This window comes from Capra hircus, chromosome 9 (assembly GCF_001704415.2).
Source record: "Capra hircus breed San Clemente chromosome 9, ASM170441v1, whole genome shotgun sequence".
NCBI classification, from domain to species: Eukaryota; Metazoa; Chordata; class Mammalia; order Artiodactyla; family Bovidae; genus Capra; species Capra hircus.
Genome location: NC_030816.1, coordinates 130,611 through 140,246, shown reverse-complemented (window position 1 = coordinate 140,246; position 9,636 = coordinate 130,611).

The window sequence follows — 9,636 nt, the reverse complement described above, 5'->3', positions numbered from 1 at the left end:
ACCTTGCCTTCTGTTTATGAAGATTGGGATAGATTCCAGAGACATTCAAATGTATTTGTGGATGGAAGGTTCATGAGGGCTAGTTAGAAGAACTGAAAAGTTGAAGGTTAAATGTCCAGCCTTTTGGAACTGATAGTTTAAAGCCTCTTTGTGGTCAGGCACATTGCCTGCTCTTTGTGCATGCCCTAGTCAGCCAGTGTCTACCTCACCTGCACCCTACTCACATGACTGACTTTCCTACATGCTCTTGCCCCAGACCTTAGCTGGTGACTGCTGAGCCTGCTGAGGGGGTCATGACCCAGTAACTTCACCATGTAACTGCTAACCTCTCCCTTTCACTGGGAGGGAATTCTGCTGTGGTCTGTCCCCGCTCCAAGGTACGCAGTGGGGTGTCGCTGGAGGACCTTGTTGCAGACAAGCAAGCACTCCCTGTCCCTTAAACCATTGATGTCTCTGTGCTGACTCTAGGCTGTTTCTTCAGTTTTCAAGCTGTGCAAACACACCCCGGTTGAGGGGAGGAGGGTAGTGTACAACCCAACACCTTCTTTAGAAAGGAAAATTTTCACTGGTTGGATTGTGAAACGATCCATGTGGCCGTTTTATTATTCTGATTATTAATCTCTATCGAATACATAATTTTTGTCATTACATTATTAGTATTTTTCATACACAGTTTAAAGCTTACAGAAATACAAAACTTTGAGAGTTAAGGAACTTGTAACTTCCATCGGGGCCTTCAGACTTTCATCTCTAATAATTGTCAGCATTTTGTTGCTAATACCTTCTAATTTTTATTTATTAAAATAAAGACTGCACCAGGTCTTATTTGTGGCATGCGAACATAGCTGTAGCATGTGGAATCTAGTTCCTCTGACAGGGATTGAACCCAGGCCCCCTGTGTTGGGAGCGTGGAGTTTTAGCCACTGGACCACCAGGAAAGTCCCAGTGTCTCATTTTTTATAGTTATACCAATGCTACTGTTATTTTGCACATGTAATATATTACATGTGATTATATTGTTTTTTAGTTTGCTGCTTTTTTAAACAATTTTTTTTTTACTATCTCTATGCCAATATATATGAATCTATCTATCTCACTTTTTAGTGATCTAGTCAGTTGTTCATATGAACCATAGTTTATTTTTGAGCAGATGGCTATAGCAGTTGATTGCTAGATGGTGGGCATTCCTGGTTTCCATCCTGCGTTCCCTCACCGCTCACCATCCAGACATGTGGTGGCTTGATGGCTCCAACATCCTTTGTTTACTAATATGGCAAGCAGCACTCTTAGTTCACATTTCTAATTTTTTGATATTATGATCATCTTTGTACATATATCTTTTAAAAGTTATGGGACTCTTGGGCTTCCTTGGTGGCACAGTGGTAAAGAACCCACCTGCCAATGCAGGGGCCATGAGTTTGATCCCTGCCTAATCCAAGAGGATCCCACCTGCTGCAGAGCGACTAACCCCACGCACCACAACTACTGGAAGCCCGTGCACTGCAACTTAAGAGTAGTCCCCACTTGCCGCAACTAGAGAAAAAGCCCTCACAGCAATGAAAACTCAGCAGAGCCAAAAATAACTAAATAAAAACTATTAAAAAAAAAGTTATGGGACTCATTAAAAGTGAAAATTCTGGGTAAAAGGACTCCTCAATGTTTAAATTTTTCATAACTACTAAATTAACTTTCTAAAATCTTTGTGTCAGGTTGCATGGACAGTGTAAGATTATTTCATCTCATCGTAGCCAGCACTGGATTTTAATTTTTAATTATAAATGTATTTTCATTACCTTTTAATGAAAATATGGTCATACTGTGATCTATATACACTGTTTTGTAACCTACTTTTTTTTTTTGCTATTACAACATCATGATTTATTAAAGCACAGCATTCTGTACAACAAAGGGCCTTAACAGTGGTCTATTCTCAGCCAAATTTCTCTGTAAGTTAGTTTCTCTTAATAAAAAACATGTTATACTTTAAATTAATAATTTAACTGATGAGGAAGTTACCATAATACCTATTTTAACTAACCACCTATTGGACATTAATGTAAAATCCTGACATAGAATTTGATTTAAAACTTCTCAAAATAAATTTATTAAAGCAAGTTCCCTGTGAAAATATGTAAGAATGAAAGCCAGCATAATAGCAGGTGCAGTCTTTACATTTTATTAACCGTAAAAGATACTTTTTTAAAGAGTCTAATAGAGACATTAACTGTGCAAAACCTGATGAGATTTACAGTCTTAAATACAAGCACCAACACAGGAGATTGTGTCAGTTCAGTTCAGTCGCTCAGTCATGTCCGACTCTCTGCGACCCCATGAATCGCAGCACGCCAGGCCTCCCCGTCCATCACCAACTCTCGGAGTTCAACCAAACTCATATCTATCGAGTCGGTGATGCCATCCAGCCATCTCATCCTCTGTCATCCCCTTCTCCTCCTGCCCCCAATCCCTCCCAGCATCAGAGTCTTTTCCAGTGAGTCAACTCTTCACATGAAGTAGCCAGAGTACTGGAGTTTCAGCTTTAGCATCAGTCCTTCAAATGAACACCCAGGACTGATCTCCTTTAGGATGGACTGGTTGCATCTCCTTGCAGTCCAAGGAACTCACTCTCAAGAGTCTTCTCCAACACCACAGCTCAAAAGCATCAATTCTTCGCTGCTCAGCTTTCTTCACAGTCCAACTTTCATATCCATACATGACAACTGGAAAAACCATAGCCTTGACTAGATGGACCTCTGTTGGCAACATAATGTCTCTGCTTTTTAATACACTATCTAGGTTGGTCATAACTTTCCTTCCAAGGAGTAAGCGTCTTTTAATTTCATGGCTGCAATCACAATCTGCAGTGATTTTGGAGCCCCCAAAAATAAAGTCTGACACTGTTTCCATTGTTTCCCCATCTATTTCCCATGAAGTGATGGGACCAGATGCCATGATCTTCATTTTCTGAATGGTGAGCTTTAAGCCAACTTTTTCACTCTCCTCTTTCACTTGGATCAAGAGGCTTTCTAGTTCCTTTTCACTTTCTGCCATAAGGGTGGTGTCATTGGCATATCTAAAGTCCATTAAATCTACACTTAAGAGGATCTTTTCTTTATGTCAGCACAATCTCATTTATGAATTACACATGATATGCAGTTTAGGATCTATCTACATTATGTTTGTAACTGCGTGCTGCTGCTGCTAAGTCGCCTCAGTTGTGTCCGACTCTGTGTGACCCCATGGCCTGCAGCCTACCAGGCTCCTCTGTCCATGGGATTTTCCAGGCAAGAGTACTGGAGTGGGTTGCCATTGTCTTCTCCTTGTAACCTACTTTTGCATATAATAGTTCATCATGGACATTTTTCTATGCCAAGGAATACAGGTTTATATCATTTTCAAGGCTACACAATGTACTGTTTTATTAATAAGTATTTTAAAATTAGTAGCTTGAGCCTTTGATTAGAGAATCACAGGCCTACGTTTTCAATTTGACCATTCCTTTCACATGGTGTATATTTATTTATTTATTTTTAACTATTTATTTGTTTATTGGCTGTGGTGGCCTGTGCTGCTGTGTGGGCCTTCCTCTATTTGTGGCCAGCAGGGGCTGCTCTCTAGTTGCAGTGCACTGGCTTCTCATTGTGGTGACTTCTCTTGTTGTAGAGGACAGGCTTTAGGCTTCAGTATTTGCAGCTCCTGGACTCTGGAATAAAGCCAAAGTGAGCTGCAATTACAGGGGGCATGATCCTGCCCACAGCAGATGATAGGAAATGCTTCTTAAAATAATTGATTTATGAAATGGACTTGAAGTCAGTCATCCTAAAAGGAAAGCACAGTGGTTGGATTCCTTATTATCTGGCCTCCAAATACCTTCTTAGTCTTTTTTCTTTTGCATTTGCTGTTCCTTCAGCCTGTAATACATTTTTCTTTTAACCCTTGCCCTGCAACCACATCTCCCCACAAACTTTATGGTATTTCATGCTTAAAAAAAGAAGAATAGCATTCAGCAGAAAAGGAAGTTAACTGTAGGCAAGAAGGTGGACATTTGTATGGTAATCTTCCCCTTCACAGCTGTTTCTTTTTTGTAATACTGGATTATAACATGATGTGCTTCACCAGTACCATATTATGGGCTTCCCAGGTGGCACTAGTGATAGAGAATCCACCTACCAATGCAGGAGACACAAGAGACACAGGTTCAATCCGTCGGGCCCCGGGAAGAGGAAACAGCAACTCACTCCAATATTCTTGCCTGAAGAATTCCGTGGACAGAGAAACAGGCTACAGTCCATGGGGCTGCAGAGAGTCAGACACAGCTGTGGAACTGAGCACAGGTACCACACTGTATTTCTTCTCTGTATACACTACAGAAGGGTACTCACCACCAAAAGTTTAGTTTCCACCAGTCACCATACAGTTGACCCCCTTTACCCATTCACTTTCCTTCCACTCCCTTTTCCCTCTGGTAACCAATACTCTGCTCTCTATATCTGTGTGTTTTTGTTTGGTTTGGTTAGTTCACATATTTTGGTTTTTTTAAATTCCACCTATGAGTAAAATCATATGCTGTTTGTCTTTCTCCATCTGATGTATCTCACTTTGCATAATATCCTCAATATTGTTGCCCATGGAAAGATTTCATCTTTTAATGGCTGAGTAGTAGTCCATTGTACATATCTTTTTTTTTCATTCATCTGTCAATGGGCACTTAGGTTATTTCCATATCTTGCCTATTGTTAATTTTAATAATACTGTGGTGAACAAAGGGGTACATATCTTTTCAAATTAGTGTTTTTTTAAATTCATCAGATAAATACCCAGAAGTGGAATAATGGGATCATATGGTACTTCCTTGGGCTTCCCTGGTGGCTCAGATGGTAAAGAATCTGCCTGCAATGTGGGAGACCTGGGTGTCAGGTTGAACCTTGGTATCTTCATTTTGTCAATCCCCTGCTACTCCCTCTATTATGTGGAAACTGCGGGAAACGTCTTCCTGCAATGTTCCTCCAGCAGTTTCTACTGAAAAAAGTTACCATAGTGCGCACTTTCAAAGAGAAATGCTTGGGCTTCCCTGGTGGCTCAGTTGTAAAGAATCTACTGGCCAATGCAGGAGACACTGGTTTGATCCCTGGTCCAGGAGTATCCCATATGCCACGGAGCAACTAGGCCCATGTGCCACAACCAGTGAGCCTAGGCTCCAGAGCCGGGAGCTGCAACTACTGAGCCCATGTGCCACAACTACTGAAGCCCGCACGCCTAGAGCCCATGCTATGCAACAAGAGAAGCCACAGCAATTATAAGCTTGAGCATTGCAACCAGAGAGTAGACCCAGCAAAGGCAAAAATTTTTCTTAAATATATAATTGATTTAAAATAAATAAATAAAAGAGGAATGCTTAGCGGAATTCTGTTTATCAGTAAGCTTTTATTGAAGGGCGTGTTTGAAGCTGAGAGGCATTAAGGGGATAACCCACCCTCTTCCCCTGGGTATCCCCTCCTTTAACTTTTGCTCAAGTATCATTCTCTCACTATTTTACTGAGAGTGAAAGTTGCTCAGTCTTGTCCGATTCTTTGTGACCCCACGGACTACACAGTCCGTGGAATTCTCTAGGCCAGAATACTGCAGTGGGTAGCCTTTCCCTTCTCCAGCCCAGGGATCAAACCCAGGTCTCCCACACTGCGGGTGTATTCTTTACCAGCTGAGCCACAGGGAAAGCTGAAGAATATTGGAGTGGGTAGCCTATCGCTTCTCCAGCAGGTCATCCTCACCCAGGAACAGAACCGGGGGTTCTCCTACATTGCAGGCATATTCTTTACCAACTGACCTATCAGGAAATCAGTAGAATGGGAAGGACTAGAGATCTCAAGAAAATTAGAGATAGCAAGGGAACATTTCATGCAAAGATGGGCACAGTAAAGGACAGAAATGGTATGGGCCTAATGGAAGCAGAAGATATTAAGAAGAGGTGACAAGAATACATGGAAGAACTATACAAAGAAGATCTTAATGACCCAGATAACCACAATGGTGTGATCACTCACCCAGAGCCAGACATTCTGGAGTCCTAAGTTAGGTGGGCCTTAGGAAGCATCAATGAATGTTGAGTTTTAAGCCAGCTTTTTCACTCTCCTCTTTCATTTTCATCAAAAGGCTCTTCAGTTCCTCTTTTTTCTTGCTGCCATAAGGGTGGTGTCATCTGCATATCTGAGGTTATTGATATTTCTCCCAGCAATCTTGATTCCAGCTTGTGCTTCACCCAGCCTGGCATTTCACATGATGTACTCTGCATGTAAGTTGGACGTGATGGAAGTCCAGCTTTCAAGTCCTGAAAGATGATACTGTTAAAGTGCTAGACTCAATATGCCAGCAAATTTGCAAAACTCAGCAGTGGTCACAGGACTGGAAAAGGTCAATTTTCATTCCAATCCCAAAGAAAGGCAATGCCAAAGAATGTTCAAACTACTGCACAATTGCACTCACCTCACACGCTAGCAAAGTAATGCTCAAAATTCTCCAAGCCAGGATTCAACAATACATGAAGCGAGAACTTCCAGATGTTCAAGCTAGATTCAGAAAAGGCAGAGAAACCAGAAATCAAATTGTCAACATCTGTTGGATCATCGAGAAAGTAAGAGAGTTCCAGAAAAACATCTACATCTGCTTTATTGACTATGCCAAAGCCTTTGACTGTGTGGATCACAACAAATGGACTGGTTCCAAATTGAGAAAGGGAAAGGAGTACATCAAGGCTGTATATTGTCACCCTGCTTATTTAACTTATATGCAGAGTACATCATGTGAAATGCCAGGCTGGGTGAAGCACAAGCTGGAATCAAGATTACTGGGAGAAATATCAATAACCTCAGATATGCAGATGACACCACCCGTATGGCAGCAAGCAAAGAGGAACTGAAGAGCCTTTTGATGAAAATGAAAGAGGAGAGTGAAAAAGCTGGCTTAAAACTCAACATTCAGAAAACTAAGATCATGGCATCTGGTCCCATCACTTCATGGCAAATAGATGGGGAAACAATGGAAACAGTGACAGACTTTATTTTCTTGGGCTCCAAAATCACTGCATATGGTGACTGCAACCATGAAATCAAAAGATACTTGTTCCTTGGAAGAAAAGCTATGACCAACCTAGACAGCATATTAAAAAGCAGAGACATTGCTTTGCTGACCAAGGTCAAAGCTTGGTCAAAGCTTCTTTCATAGCTCCTAGTCAAAGCTATGGTTTTTCCAGCAGTCATGTTTGGATGTGAGAGTTGGACCATAAAGAAAGCTGAGCGCCGAAGAATTGATGCTTTTGAAATGTGGTTTGGAGAAGACTCTTGAGAGTCACTGGGACTGCAAGGAGATCCAACCAGTCAATCATAAAGGAAATCAGTCCTGAATATTCACTGGAAGGACTGATGCTGAAGCTGAAGCTCCAATACTTTGGCAACCTGATGGGAAGAGCTGACTCACTGAAAAAGACCCTGATGCTGGGAAAGATTGAAGGCAGGAGAAGGTGATGACAGAGGATAAGATGGTTGGATATGAGTTTGAGCAAGCTCCAGGCGTTGGTAATGGACAGGGAGGCCTGGCATGCTGCAGTCTGTGGGATTGCAAAGAGTCAGATACGACTGAGCAACTGAACTGAACTGAACACTATTTTAGTATTGTACGATTCCTCATTCCTGATTTTTCTTGCACTGTTTTTTTTTTTCCTGTTATTTCTTGCACTGTTTTCCCCTGGTAGCTCAGACAGTAAAGAAGCTGCCTGCAAGGTGGGATCCCTTGAGTCCCACCTTGGGGATCTCCAAGAGCCCCTGGAGAAGGGAATGGCTACCCACTCCAGTATCCTTGGACAGAGGAACCTGGCAGACTATAGTCCATGGGGTTGCAAACAGTTGGACATGACTGAGCAACTAACATTTCACTTCAACCCTTAAATGGTCCCATGTTCCATGTGTTATTTGGGCTTCCTTGGTGCCTCAGGTGGTAAAGAATCTGCCTGCAGTGCAAGAGACTGTGTTCAATCCCTCAGTCGGAAAGATCCCCTGCAGGAGGGAATGGCAACCCACTCTAGTATTCTTGCCTAGAGAATTCCATGGACAGAGGAGCCTGGTGGGCTACAGTCCGTGGGATCCCGGAGTTGGACATGGCTGAGCGTCTTCCACTTTTTTAAATACAGCTCATCATTTTCTGTGATATGGAGTAATTTATGTATGTATTATTTTATTGTGTTTTTCCCTGCCAGAGTGCAAGCTCTAGGAGGGCAAGATCTTTGTTTATCAGTATATTGTGAGCGCCTATGGTTGAGCTTGGCACATAGTATTTGTGCCAAATATTTGTTGAATAAGTGAATTACTGAGATAAACATGGGACATAAAATAAAATACATAAAATCATCTAGGTAAAATATATACCCATAAGCAAATCTCTTGTGTTTTCCTACCTGATAAAGTCCAAACTCCATATAGTCATTCCTTCTGTGATTTGGACATTGATTGCTGCTGCAAGATTGAGCAAAGAATGTTTTCCTTTTTTGACAGGTCAGCAGAAGAGGTACTTGATTGTGGTCTTGTGGCCTGTTGCTTGCACGCTTTTGGTTAAGCTAACACTAGTGCACTTTGAAAACAGCTAGAAGACAGCATTCTCCACTACTCTTGACTGGAAAATCCCATGGACAGAGGAGCCTGGTAGGCTGCAGTCCATGGGGTCTCAAAGAGTGGGACACGACTGAGCGACTTCACTTTCACTTTTCACTTTCATGCATCGGAGAAGGAAATGGCAACCCATTCCAGTGTTCTTGCCTGCAGAATCCCAGGTATGAGGGAGCCTGGTGGGCTGCCGTCTATGAGGTTGCACAGAGTCGGACACGACTGAAGCGACTTAGCAGCAGCAGCAGCAGAAGACAGCATTAAGCCGGCTACCTCAGCATTTACAGGATTTCAGGACAGGCATGGAGCCCTTGGAAGACAAAAACAGAATCACAGAGCAGAGGTCTTCAATGTGGAAGAGGCATACTCCTGCACATCCTGGAAGACAGTCCGAGGGACCTGCGATTTTAAGGAAATGGCTTCCAACTTTCAGCTTCCGTTTTACTCTTGCCTGAAATTGGTCTGCTTGAGAAGTGTGACTACACACTAGTCCTCCTTCCATTTTACAAAAGAAAGACATCTTTTAAAATTCAGAGAAGGATATATCAAAATACTGGTTTCAAGGAAACCTTTTAGAAAAGTAATCAAGGCATTTTGTCCCTTGACAGATGAATGGAAAACAATGTGTTTTATATACATACCTATCAATTCAGTCAGTCGTGTCAGACTCTTTGAGACCGCATGGACTCCACCACATCAGGCCTCCCTGTCCATCACCAACTCCGGACTTTGCTCAAACTTATGCCCATCAAGTTGGTGATGCCATCCAACCATCTCATCCTTTGTCGTCCTCTTCCCCTCTACATACATATAATACAATGAAATTATTCAGCCTTACAAAGGAAGGCTGAGACGTGCTACAACATAGAGAAACCTTGAGGACTTTATTATTGAATAAGCTCATCACGAAAGGGAAAATATGATTCCACTTACATAAGGAACCTGGATGGTCAGATTAGAGACAGAAGGGTGCTTTCCAGAAGTCAGAGCA